Source organism: Trichosurus vulpecula, chromosome 1, assembly GCF_011100635.1.
Source record: "Trichosurus vulpecula isolate mTriVul1 chromosome 1, mTriVul1.pri, whole genome shotgun sequence".
Lineage (NCBI taxonomy): Eukaryota > Metazoa > Chordata > Mammalia > Diprotodontia > Phalangeridae > Trichosurus > Trichosurus vulpecula.
Window position 1 is genome coordinate 468,887,193 of NC_050573.1, and position 12,358 is coordinate 468,899,550.

Consider the following 12,358-nt stretch of genomic DNA (forward strand, 5'->3'; position numbering starts at 1 on the left):
GCTATCACCAAATGTTCTAAGCAAGTCTGATCCAAGCTAGTCTGATAGCTCAAATATGGGGTTTAATAGAAGTGAAACAATTGCAGAAGCATCTAACATCTAACAAAAGAAACTTTTACTTAGCTATAAAATTGAAAGGACCTTTAACGAAGATACAACATTGATTCTGTTGGATGTAACTTGTTTGTTTCTATTGTCCATACAGGTAAACTAGTCAGAAACCTGAGAGAAGAGCTTCTGACCCCTCCTATGCTTACATTTAAGACACCTGGAAGTCAGTTGTTTGATCCTTGGTTCCCTGATCCAGTGAGGACTCTAAGATGATTTCAACATCTTTGAGGAAAAATTAGCCTAAAGGGCATGGTGTAGATAGGACCTTAGAAAAAGGCGACCCAGCTTGTGTGATGAGGTTTTGGGAAATATTGCTCAGACTGCCACTGTTTTTTATAATGGAGCAAGAGTATTTGGATATAAGCTCATCTTCTTTCTATTGAATCAAAGCATCTTTAGGGCAATTCCAGCAGTAGACAGGATGGTGGAGATCACCTCTATCTTGTTGTATGCTCACATGGATTTGATTTTAATTTTGATGATTTGATTTTTATATTTTATAATAACAATAGTTATTAACATTATTATTGATTTCTCCTGCTAAGTTTCTTTTTTGAAAGCTTTTCATTCCATGTACTTTGGAATTTAGTAATAATAATAGTTAACATTCATATAGCACTTAATATGTGCCAGACACTGTGCTAAACATTTTACAAATATTATCTCATTTGATCCTCACAAAAACCCTGGGAGGTAGGTGCTATTATGATCCCCATTTCAGAGATGGAGAAACTGAGGGAGACAGAGGTCAAATGATTTACCCAGGGCCACACAGCTAGCAAGTACCTGGGGTCAGATTTGAACTGAGGTCTTCCTGAGTCCAGGCATAGTGCTCTATCCATTACATCATCGATTTGTAACTCAAGTCTTTCAGGGACAAAAAGAAATTTATGATGGGAGTTGATAGTCTATGGATTAGAAAAGAACCTCTGAGATTTCCATTGTAAGAAAGAACACCAAGATTCCAAGCTGAGGCAGCCATTTGAGAGCTGAATATACTCACAACCCATGAGTTTGAACTGAGAGTTGCAGGGACAGCTCTAGGAGCTTGATCTGAGCTCTTAAGCGTCTAAGCAATTGAAAACAGGAATTTTCACTTCCAGGTTAGCAAAGAGATAGAGAAAGTTCTGGCTGCCACTGAGAGCTGGTGTTGGGACAATCAAGGTGTTGTTAATCATGGGGATACTTCCAGGGCTGGGATGAAAGACACTGTGGTTGCTTAATTCTGCTGAGAGAGATGATGGTGATGCTTTTCTTTCCTCCTCCTCCTCCTCCTTTTTCTGTCTCTGTCGCCTTCTTCATCTGTCTCTGTTTTTTTCTCTCTTTCCCTTCCACAGTCCTGTGAGTTTCTGCTCCAAAATTTTCTGGTTTCTAATACTTTTACTTTCCGTTTTAATTAGGCTGTTTTTATTAGATAAAAATCAAATCGATCTTAACTACTTTTGGATTCATTTATGACCTTAATTGAGAAAAGAGAGACTTGAAGGAAAAGAGAACTAGTGTTGGTATTAGTATACAGAGAGAGAAACAGATGGGTGAGCACTGTCTAAAATGCTAGGGTTTTATTCTAGATTGGAGCTCTAAGCTAACAATGAGAGAGAATTTTATAGTTTTGATTTTTTTTTTATAAACTTCCCAAAAGTTTTTTTTGTGGGGGGGGGGGAGGTAAACTTCCTAATCTGGATCTTAGGTTCTTGCCTTCTTTAAAAAAAAATGAGGCATAGAGGCAATTTTGCCATCTGGCACAAGGCTGAGCTATCAGAACATTTGGCTTAACTACCTTCCCCTCTTAAGGAAATAGTTCTCAGTACTGTGCCACACCATAGGGAAAGTCAATAACAGAGAACATATACAGAACAAATCTTTTACTGCCATTATAGGAGAGAGCAAAGATCTAAAATTCTCTTTCACTCTAGCAAGTTCAGCTTAATTTACAGGTTACAAAGGAATTATGAGCAGAATTTCTCCAAAATCATTGAGTCAATCTGTCAGTCAACAAGCATTTATTGGTATTGGAAAGTAAAAACAGTATCTGAGTGACATCAGCTTCTCTTAAAAGTTTACATTCAATCAGCCAGGTTTTACATCAGTAGTTAGAACAAAGGTTCACTTATTCAGTTCCCAAGGCCATCTACTACCTTATCAAAGTTAAGCTTGCTGTTAAATTTAGCATTTGGAGTTCTTCTTTACCTTATCAAGCCCTATATCCCTAGGACTCTCTGCTAGGGTGGAGTAGAGGCTGGTGACTCAGAAATAGCAACTACCCCATGGGAGGAGTAAAGACTGGTCCTGGCGGGACAGCTCTTCAGGACCCTATTTGGGGTTTTCTTGGCAAAGATACTGGAGTGGTTTGCCAATTCCTTCTCCAGCTCATTTTACAGATAAGGAAACTGAGGCAAACAGGGTTAAGTGCCTTGTCCAGGGTCACATAGGCTGGGACCTCAGAAATGAGTACTGCTTTTTTCCAAGTCATCCCTGCCCCTTCCAACCTCCAAACTTATTCCCAGATAAACACGTAAGTCTATATATTAAAAATGTTCTTAAATTTTTATGGCTCAACGTTACTGAGGGGCATATGTAGGCAATGGTTTTGTCTCTGTTGTTTGTTGAATTACTAAGGATATTTGGAGACTTGTAATATGAGGATTTTCATGAAGGTTTATGAAGGTTAGTGAGCTTCTGATGAATAATACTAATAATTATATCTTTCTAAGTATCTAGGTGCTAAATTTTTGCAACCTCTGATCATGTACTGCAGTTTTCAACATTTTGTGAATAATCTGTACTGCTTGATAAATACAGGTTCTTTTCTTTCTTTTTTTTTGTAAATAGTATTTTATTTTTTCCAATTACATGTAAAGATGTTTTTCAGTATTCATTTTTTAAAATAAGATTTTGAATTTCAAATTTTTTTTTCCTCTCTTCCCTTCCCCTTCCCCAGGACAGCAAACAATCTGATATAGGTTATACACATGAATCATGTTAAACATATTTTTACATTAGTCATATTGTGAAAGAAGAAATAGAACAAAAGGGGAAAACACGAAAAAACAAAAAAAAAGTGAAAATATTGTCCTTTGATCTGCATTTAGACTCTACAACTCTTTCTCTGGATGTGGATAGAATTTTCCGTCATGAGTCTTTTGGAATTGTCTTGTATCATTGTAGTGTTGAGAAGAGCTAAGTCACCATAGTTGATCACCACACAATGTTTCTGTTACTGTGTATGATGTTGTCCTGGTTCTGCTCACTTCACTTGGCATCAGTTCATGTGTTTCCAGGTTTTTCTAAAATCCAGCTACTCATCATTTCAATGCATTTTCTTTTTTTTTTTCACATTTTTTAAATTTAATATATTTAGTTTTCAGCATTGATTTTCACAAGAGTTTGAATTACAAATTTTCTCTCCATTTCTACCCTCCCCCCACTCCAAGATGGTGTATATTCTGGTTGCCCTGTTCCCTAGTCAGCCCTCCCTTCTGTCACCCCACTCCCCTCCCGTCCCCTTTTCCCTTTCTTTCTTGTGGGGCAAGATAAATTTCTATGCCCCATTGCCTATCTATCTTATTTTCTAGTTGCATGCAAAAACTTTTTTTTTTGTTTTTGAACATCTGTTTTTAAAACTTTGAGTTCCAAATTCTCTCCCCTCTTCCCTTCCCACCCACCCTCCCTATGAAGTCAAGCAATTCAACATAGGCCACATGTGTATCATTATGTATAACCCTTCCACAATACTCATGTTGTGAAAGACTCACCATATTTTGCTCGTTCCTAACCTATTCCCCTTTATTGAATTTTCTCCCTCGACACTGTCCCCTTTTGAAAGATTTTGTTTTTGATTACCTCTACCCCCATCTGCCCTCCCTTCTATCATCCCCCCCTTTCTGTATCTTCTTCTTCCTCCTTTTTTCCTGTGGGGTAAGTTACCCAAATGAGTATGTATGGTATTCTGATGAGAGCAAGATTCACTCATTCCCCCTCACCTGACTTCTCTTCCCTTCCTACAGAACTGGTTTTTCTTGCCACTTTTATGTGAGATAATTTACCCCATTCTATCTCTTCCTATCTCCCTCTCTCAATATATTCCTCTCTCATCCCTTAATTTTATTTTATTTCTTTTAGATATCTTCCCTTCATCTTCAACTCACCCTGTGCCCGCTTTCTCTCTCTCTCTCTATATATATATACATATACACATACATATATACATACATACACACTCACATATACATATATACATAAACATATATATATATATATATGCATATTCCCTTCAGCTACCCTAATACTGAGGTCTCATGAATCATATACATCATCTTTCCATGTAGGAATGTAAACAAAACAGTTTAACTTTAGTAAGTCCCTTGCAATTTCTGTTTCTTGATTACCTTTTCATGCTTCTCTTGATTCTTGTGTTTGAAAGTCAAATTTTCTATTCAGTTCTGGTCTTTTCACTGAGAAAGCTTGAAAGTCCTCTATTTTATTGAAAATCCATATTTTCCCTTGGAGCATGGTACTCAGTTTTGCTGGGTAGGTGATTCCTGGTTTTAATCCTAGCTCCATTGACCTCCGGAATATCGTATTCCAAGCCCTTCGATCTCTTAATGTAGAAGCTGCTAGATCTTAGATTGTTCTGATTGTGTTTCCACATCTAATTGTTTCCTTCTGGCTGTTTGCAGTATTTTCTCCTTGATCTAGGAGCTCTGGAATTTGGCGACAATATTCCTGGGAGATTTCTTTTTGGGATATATTTGAGGAGGTGATCTGTGGATTCTTTCAATTTCTATTTTGCCCTGTAGCTCTAGAATATCAGGGCAATTCTCCTTGATAATTTCTTGAAAGATGATATCTAGGCTCTTTTTTTGATTATGGCTTTCAGGTAGTCCAATAATTTTTAAATTATCTCTCCTGGAACTATTTTCCAGGTCAGTGGTTTTTCCAATGAGATATTTCACATTGTCTTCCATTTTTTCATTCCTTTGGTTCTGTTTTATAATATCTTGATTTCTCATCAAGTCACTAGCTTCCACTTCCTCCAATCTAATTTTGAAGGTAGTATTTTCTTCAGTGGTCTTTTGGATCTCCTTTTCCATTTGGGTAATTCTGCCTTTCAAGGCATTCTTCTCCTCATTGGCTTTTTGGAGCTCTTTTGCCATTTGAGTTAGTCTATTTTGTAAGGTGTTGTTTTCTTCAGTGTATTTTTCAGCATTTTTGGGGGTCTCCTTTAGCAAGTCATTGACTTGTTTTTCATGGTGTTCTCGCATCCTTCTCATTTCTCTTCCCAATTTTTCCTCTACTTCTTTAACTTGCTTTTCCAAATCCTTTTTGAGTTCTTCCATGGCCTGAGACCAGTTCATGTTTTTCTTGGAGGCTTTTGTTGTAGGCTCTTTGACTTTGTTGACTTCTTCTGGCTGTATGTTTTGGTCTTCTTTGCCACCAAAGAAAGAATGCAAAGTCTGAGATTGAATCTGGGTGCATTTTCGCTGCCTGGCCATATTCCCAGCCAACTAACTTGACCCTTGACTTTTTCAGCGGGGTATGACTGCTTGCAGACTAAAGAGTTCTATGTTCCATGCTTGGGGGGATGCACCCCCTCTGCCACACCAGCATTCCTCCTTCCCCAAGAACCCCCAACCCAGACTGGACTTAGATCTTCAGCAGGCTCTGCACTCCTGCTCTGATCTGCCACTTAATTCCTCCCACCAGGTGGGCCTGGGGCCAGAAGCAACTGCAGCTGTAGTTCTGTAGCTGCCCCAGCTCTGCTGCCCCCGGGGCCGTAGCCTAACTACGAACTCCTTCCACTGCCTCAGCTTTTCCCACTAACCTTCTCTGTTGTCTTTGGTGTTTGTGGATTGAGAAGTCTAGTAACTGCTGGAGCTCACTGATTCAGGGTGCTAGGGCACGCTCTGCTCAGCTCCTGGTGTGGTTGGTCCTCGCTGCCCACACTGGGCTCTGCTCTGCTCCGCTCCACTCTGCTCCGCTTCCAGCTCCGTGCGGGATAGACCTCACCCAGAGACCATCCAGGCTGTCCTGGGCTGGAGCCCTGCTTCCCTCTGCTCTTTTGTGGGTTCTAGATTTGGTTCAGAGCCATTTTTCATAGGTTTTTGGAGGGACTTGGCAGGGAGCTCATGCTAGTCACTGCTTTTCAACTGCCATCTTGGCTCCGCCCCCCTCAATCAATGCAGGTTCTTTTCTATAATTTCTGGTTATTATTTTTTTTTTTAGGAAAAGGTAATGTGCATTTATTTTTTAAAAGTTTATTTATTTTTAGTTTTCAACATTCACTTCCACAAGTTTTACATTTTCTCCTTCCTCCCCTTCCCCTCCCCAAGACAGCATGCAATCAGATATAGGCTCTACATATACATTCCTATTATACATATTTTCACATTAGTCATGTTGTATAGAAGAATTAGAAAGAATGGGGGTAACCATGAGAAAGAAAACTTAAAATAAAAAAAGAAAATAGTCTGCTTCAATCCGCATTCAGACTCATATTTCTTTTTCTCCATGTGGATAGTATTTTTCATCATGAGTCTTTTGGAATTGTTTTAGGTCCTAGTGTTGCTGAGAAGAGCTACGTTTATCAAAGTCAGTCATCGCACACTGTGACTGTTACTGTAAACAATGTTCCCCTGGTTCTGCTCACTTCACTCAGCATCAATTCATACAAGTCTTTCCAGGTTTTTCTGAAGTCTGCCTGTTCATTATTTCTTATAACACAATAGTATTCATTACATTCATATACCTTAACTCGTTCGGCCATTCCCCAATCGATGGGCATCCTCTCAATTTCCAGTTCTCTGCTACCACAAAGAGAGCTGCTATAAATATTTTTGTTCATGTGAGTCCTTTTCCCATTTTTATGATCTCTTTGGGATCCAGCCTTAGAAGTGGTAATTTCTGCTTATTATTGATTAATTTATAAAATTATAGAACGTTAGTATGGTAAGGAACCTTGCAGATCCTCTGCCTTCAGTTTAAAGAGGAGCAAGCCCAGGAAACTGTGACTTGTGAAAATTCACAGTTATTTGGCATCTCTGCCAGTCCAATGAAGCAGGGAATCTCTCTTGGTTTTTGTAAGTGGGAAAGTAAACACCTGTCAACAGTACCAGAGGCAAAAAAAAAAATCTCTAGAGGGATCTGTGGGCCACATAGCTGAAGGCTAAAGAACATCCAGAGGGATGAGAAAGAGGGAAGCTTTTCTGTGGGGCATGGAAGGGAATTCCAGAGAAACAAAGAACACTTTGAGGGCTTAGGCTGAATCTCAAGGTTTGATCTAAAACAGCAGTTCAATGAGGAGCGCATATACAGACTTCAGGATCAAAAGGAAGCAGTGAGGAACTGTGGAAAGAACACTCGGTACTAGATTCACGAGGACCCCTGTTCAAATTCAGACTCTGCTGCTTACTACGGATAAGCAAGCCTCTTAAACCTGCAGGGATTTCCACTTCTTACTTACTAGCCATGTGACCCTGGTCAAGTCACTTAACCCTGTTTGCCTCAGTTTCCTCATCTGTAAAATTAGTTGGAGAGAGAAATGACAAACTGCTTCAGTATCTTTGCCAAGAAAAGGAAATGGGGTCTCCATGAGTCAAACACAACTGAAAAACACCTGAACAACAACCTGTAAAATTAGGAGGTATTTGGACTAAATGTCCTCTGAAAACCCTTCCATCTCCAGATCTATGAGATACGGGGATTAGGAAATTCAACAAGCTTGGACAATAAGCTTCACTGGTTTTCCCTTATGTACTACTACCCTCTTGAGCTAGATCGTAGGCATTGCTCCTCTTTTTCCTCAGTGAGCTCCAGCTCAGTTTTTACAGGGAGCAGGGAAGCGGAAAGGCCCCAGCTGGAACTAATGACTCCCTGCCTAAGCTTTTCCCACTAAATCACAGCTTTTCAATGAGGTTAAACAGGAAGAAAGAACTCAGGAGAGGAATTCTGGGATGTACCCAGGTTTTGATAGATTTGTGATGCATGTGAACAGTTCACAGTATTGTTAGAAGACATACTGATACATATGTCTCTTTTTCAGTGGCATGAAAATAAACAGGGTTCTTGGTCAGAACAACGTATATTTATTTTACTATTATTTCAATGGGAGGAGGAAATATATTTGCATTTTGCTGGAATCTCATCATGAAAACATTTTTTTTTTTACTATAAATTGAATGGAAGTTTCATCTCAAAAGTGAGAATTTTTTTTTTTTGATTTGTTGTAGTAGACAGGATTCATTCTTTGGGTGAGGGTTGGACTAAATGAAACCTTATCTCTGGAATTCTGGCCCATAGAAAGTCTACTATGATCCTTTTATTTACATATCTTTTTCTTTATTGGTAAATTAACTATTATAATTTTTGAATAAGCTACCAGATAGTGTGCACACTTCCCCTAAACAGGACAAAAAAAAATACATTAGCAATGTATTAGTGGATAGAGTACTGGGCCCAGAGCCAAGAAGAGTCATTTTCCTGAGTTCAAATCTGGCCTCTGACACTTACTAGCTGTGTGACCCTGGGCAAGTCACTTAACCCTATTTGCCTCAGTTCCTCATCTGTAAAATGAGCTGGAGAAGGAAATTGCAAACCAGTCCAGAAGCTTTGCCAAGAAAACCCCAAATGGAGTCATGAAGAGTAGGGCACGACTGAACAGCCACAAAAAAATCCTTTTTTGTGAACAACAATAGAAAATTGGGGTGGGGGGAAGGGATGTGCTCTAAATTTTAGGGGCTATGATTTATAAGTTACCCAAAAAACCCCAATAGTAACAACAACCCCACAACCGTATTACTTATAAGACCACCAGGCGGCAGAAAGGCAGTATCGTATAGTGGATAAGAGACATGTGAGGCTGCCTCTAATTTAGGAAAGCCCTAATTCTCCTTCTGAAGTCCTTGAGGCCCTGGGCAAGTCACTTAACCTCTTATAGCCTCAGGCAACTTTCTAAACAATACATTTCAGAGCTGTCTGTCATTTGAATAGGTGGATGGATTCTTCAGTTCCTGTGGCCTCCCAATGTATCCTGGGTCATCACCAGTCATTCTGATGAATATCAGGCCACTGGACCCAGATGGCTCTGGAGGAGAAAGTGAGGCTGGTGACCTTGCACAGCCCTTCCTCACTCAAATCAAAGTCCACTGCAAGTCATGGCCTCATTTCCCTGATGCCATGGTCCTCTTTGAAAATGAAGGACAAACACAATCCTAATTACAGGTCAATTTTCCCCTCACTATTTAAGATCATTTATAAATATAAATCCATGTAAAATCTGACAACTTTCCCCAATATGCTTGATTCTCATTCTGTGTCTGTCTGTCTGTCTGTCTCTCTGTGTCTCTCTGTCTCTCTCTCCCTCCCTCCCTCCCTCCCTCTCTGTCTCTCTCTCTGTGTCTCTGTCTCTCTCTCTCTGTCTCTCTCTACCTCCCTTTGTCTCTCTCTCTCTCCCTCCCTCCCTTTCTGTCTCTCTGTCTCTGTCTCTCTGTCTCTCTCATTTTCCATCTGTCTGTTTCCATCTCTCTGTCTCTTTATGTCTCTCTTTCTTTAAAAATTAATCTCATTGGGAGTTAGATGACACACTAGGGGCACATCCAGTAAATACGGGAAAGAAACTCATGAATTAAGCCAACCATGAAAGGAAGCGCTGGTTTGTGTGCCTCAGGCAAAAGGAAAGCGGCTCCTAACTAATGAGAATCAGATTGCCCCTAATAACAACAGTAGGGATCTGACTGAGGCCTCAGGAGGAATTAAACATACTCTATGTTTGTTTTCCGTTTCCTTTTGGTTTGGTTTTATGCTCTTGGGGAGCTCTGAGTCTATTTGCTAATCATGCCGTGCTTTGTTTTAGGAGGTATTGAAGACAGTAGGAATAACTAGGAAGTGTAGGTAAAATCGATGCCCGTCTTATGGGCCAATTACAATTTACAAGGCCGGTTATTCTTGAAAATGGTTTGTCGCCCTCTTCACCCAGTCAGTGATGTAAACGCACCTCAAGAAATCTGCAGCAAGTTGTTAGACGCAGAGTTCTATCGATTTAGAGCCTTACTCCTTGTGTAGACACAAGAGGTCAGCATTTCGACACAGATCTCAGAGCTTTCTGTCTGAAAATTTCTTATTGAGCCGCATTGTCCTGTCCTCAGTTTTGATGATCTATTTATGCCTGCATAATTTCTCCTATGTAGAAGAAAAAAAAGGAAAGCAATGTCTTGTTTTTCCCTGAAATAGTTCCCTTTTCTGTTTCAGAATTATGACCTGCCCCTTTGGTAGCTCCCCAAAGTAACTAACAAACATCTAATCAATTTTCTATTGCCATGGGAAATGCTCTCTTCTGTTTACACTACGAATAATTTTTTTGTCCCATTCCCACTGGGTAAAAGCATCAGCTAGCTTTTTATTTAGTTTTATTCTGTATTTTATTTATTATATTATACTAATATAATATTATATTAATGTTATATTCATTTAGTTTTATTAATATATTATTATATAACAATAGAACAGTGATGATGATGATATCTGACATTTATCGAATTCCCTAAGGTTTGTAAATTGATGTGAAGTCTAATATCCTCGTGCTATGGTTCATGGGGTGACAAAGAGTAAGTCACTGAAGGACTAAACAACAAAAACACCTGGACGGCCTCGTGCTGGCGACATATACATGAATTTGAAATATAGAATTGAGGTGGAACGTCACTTTAAGTGACTTCCCCTGAGGTGTTGGTTTCTCTTCCTTTCCTTGCTCATGTTCATTAGCACTAGGAGACCAAAAGAACCTCAGTGTTTACAGAACTAGGGAGCCTCAGACCCAGACAATAACTGTCTGTAGACAGTTTGTAGAAAAGGGAGCCCCTAGAATGTTGTTAAATTGATATAGTTCAGCCATCAGATACTAAGGGGAAATGACAAAGACCTTCTAGCTCCAGGTTAAAGACTTTAGTCAGAGACTGCTTTTGGTGAGTAGGAAGTTGAGATGAAAATATATGCTTAAGGCCCATAGATAGCTGGCTGTTCCCTATTTCAAGAGGTTGGCCCATGGGGTGAGGTCTCTCTTTTGGGAGAGGAAAAAGACTATCACAGGATTCTAAGGATTAAAGAGAAAAAAAAAAGAATTAAGGACTTTGGTCCCTAGTCAGATGTCTGGGTATAGGAGGCTCCTGCCATACCCAGATTAAGAATGGACCCTTAATTCTCTTGGTTCTAAGGTAAAAGAGAAATGGCAGAGTCCATTATTCTTCTTATGGAAAGGAGGAAGCACCTTAGCTGAGGACTCCAGTTGAAGGCAGAAGCATGAAACAGAGAGAGGCTGCACAGCTTTATGCCTGAAAGTGACCAGCAGTGACCATGGATGCAGAAGACCACTATCCCATAAAGACCATATAAGACCAGCAAGTATCACCATTTGACAGAAACTATACCTGAATGAAGAGAATGCATGAAAAACAATTATTGAGCTACGCTAGGTACTATTCTACCGGGTGTTCCTAAAGTCTGGACTCGTAGGCAAAAATGCATATTTTCAAGAAATGAAATGAATGAAATTTTCAACAACATTTTATTTAATTGGAATATTAACAAATAACATTTCAATATGATTTCCATCACTTGTGATGCAAAGGTTGATGCACTTTGCAAGATTCACATGAACTTGATGCAATAACTCCACATTTCCTATGTGTCCAGACTTTAGGAACACCCTGTAGAATAGTCTCTGCCCTCAAGAAGCTTAATTCTTATTTTTCAAAATTTATCTGTATATATTTTGTTTTCATGTCATCTACATTTCCCAAAATATTGTGTCCCTTCCATCCTCCGGTGAACTATCCCTCATAATAATAAGAAGAGAGGGGAAAAAATTCAGCAAAATTAAGCAATACATCAAGCAATTCTGACATTAGATTGAGAGTTCCACACTCATAGTCCCCTGGGGCTGCAAACAGGGGAGGACCCAATCTTTGGCACCCAATTTGGTCATTTACAACTACGCAGCATTCTGTTTCAGTTTTGTTATGGTTTGTTCCTTCCTTGTATATTGTTGCACTCATGTATGTTGTTTTTCTGGATGTGTTTATTTCACTTTAAATTGGTTCATGAAGTCTTCACAGGCTTCCATTTGTTGTACTCATAGTTATGCAAAGCAGTTATTACTGTCCATCATGCATGTACCATGTTTAGCCATTCCACAGTTGATGGATGTCTACTTTATTTTCAGCTTTTTGTCCATATAAAAAAATACTGCTATAAA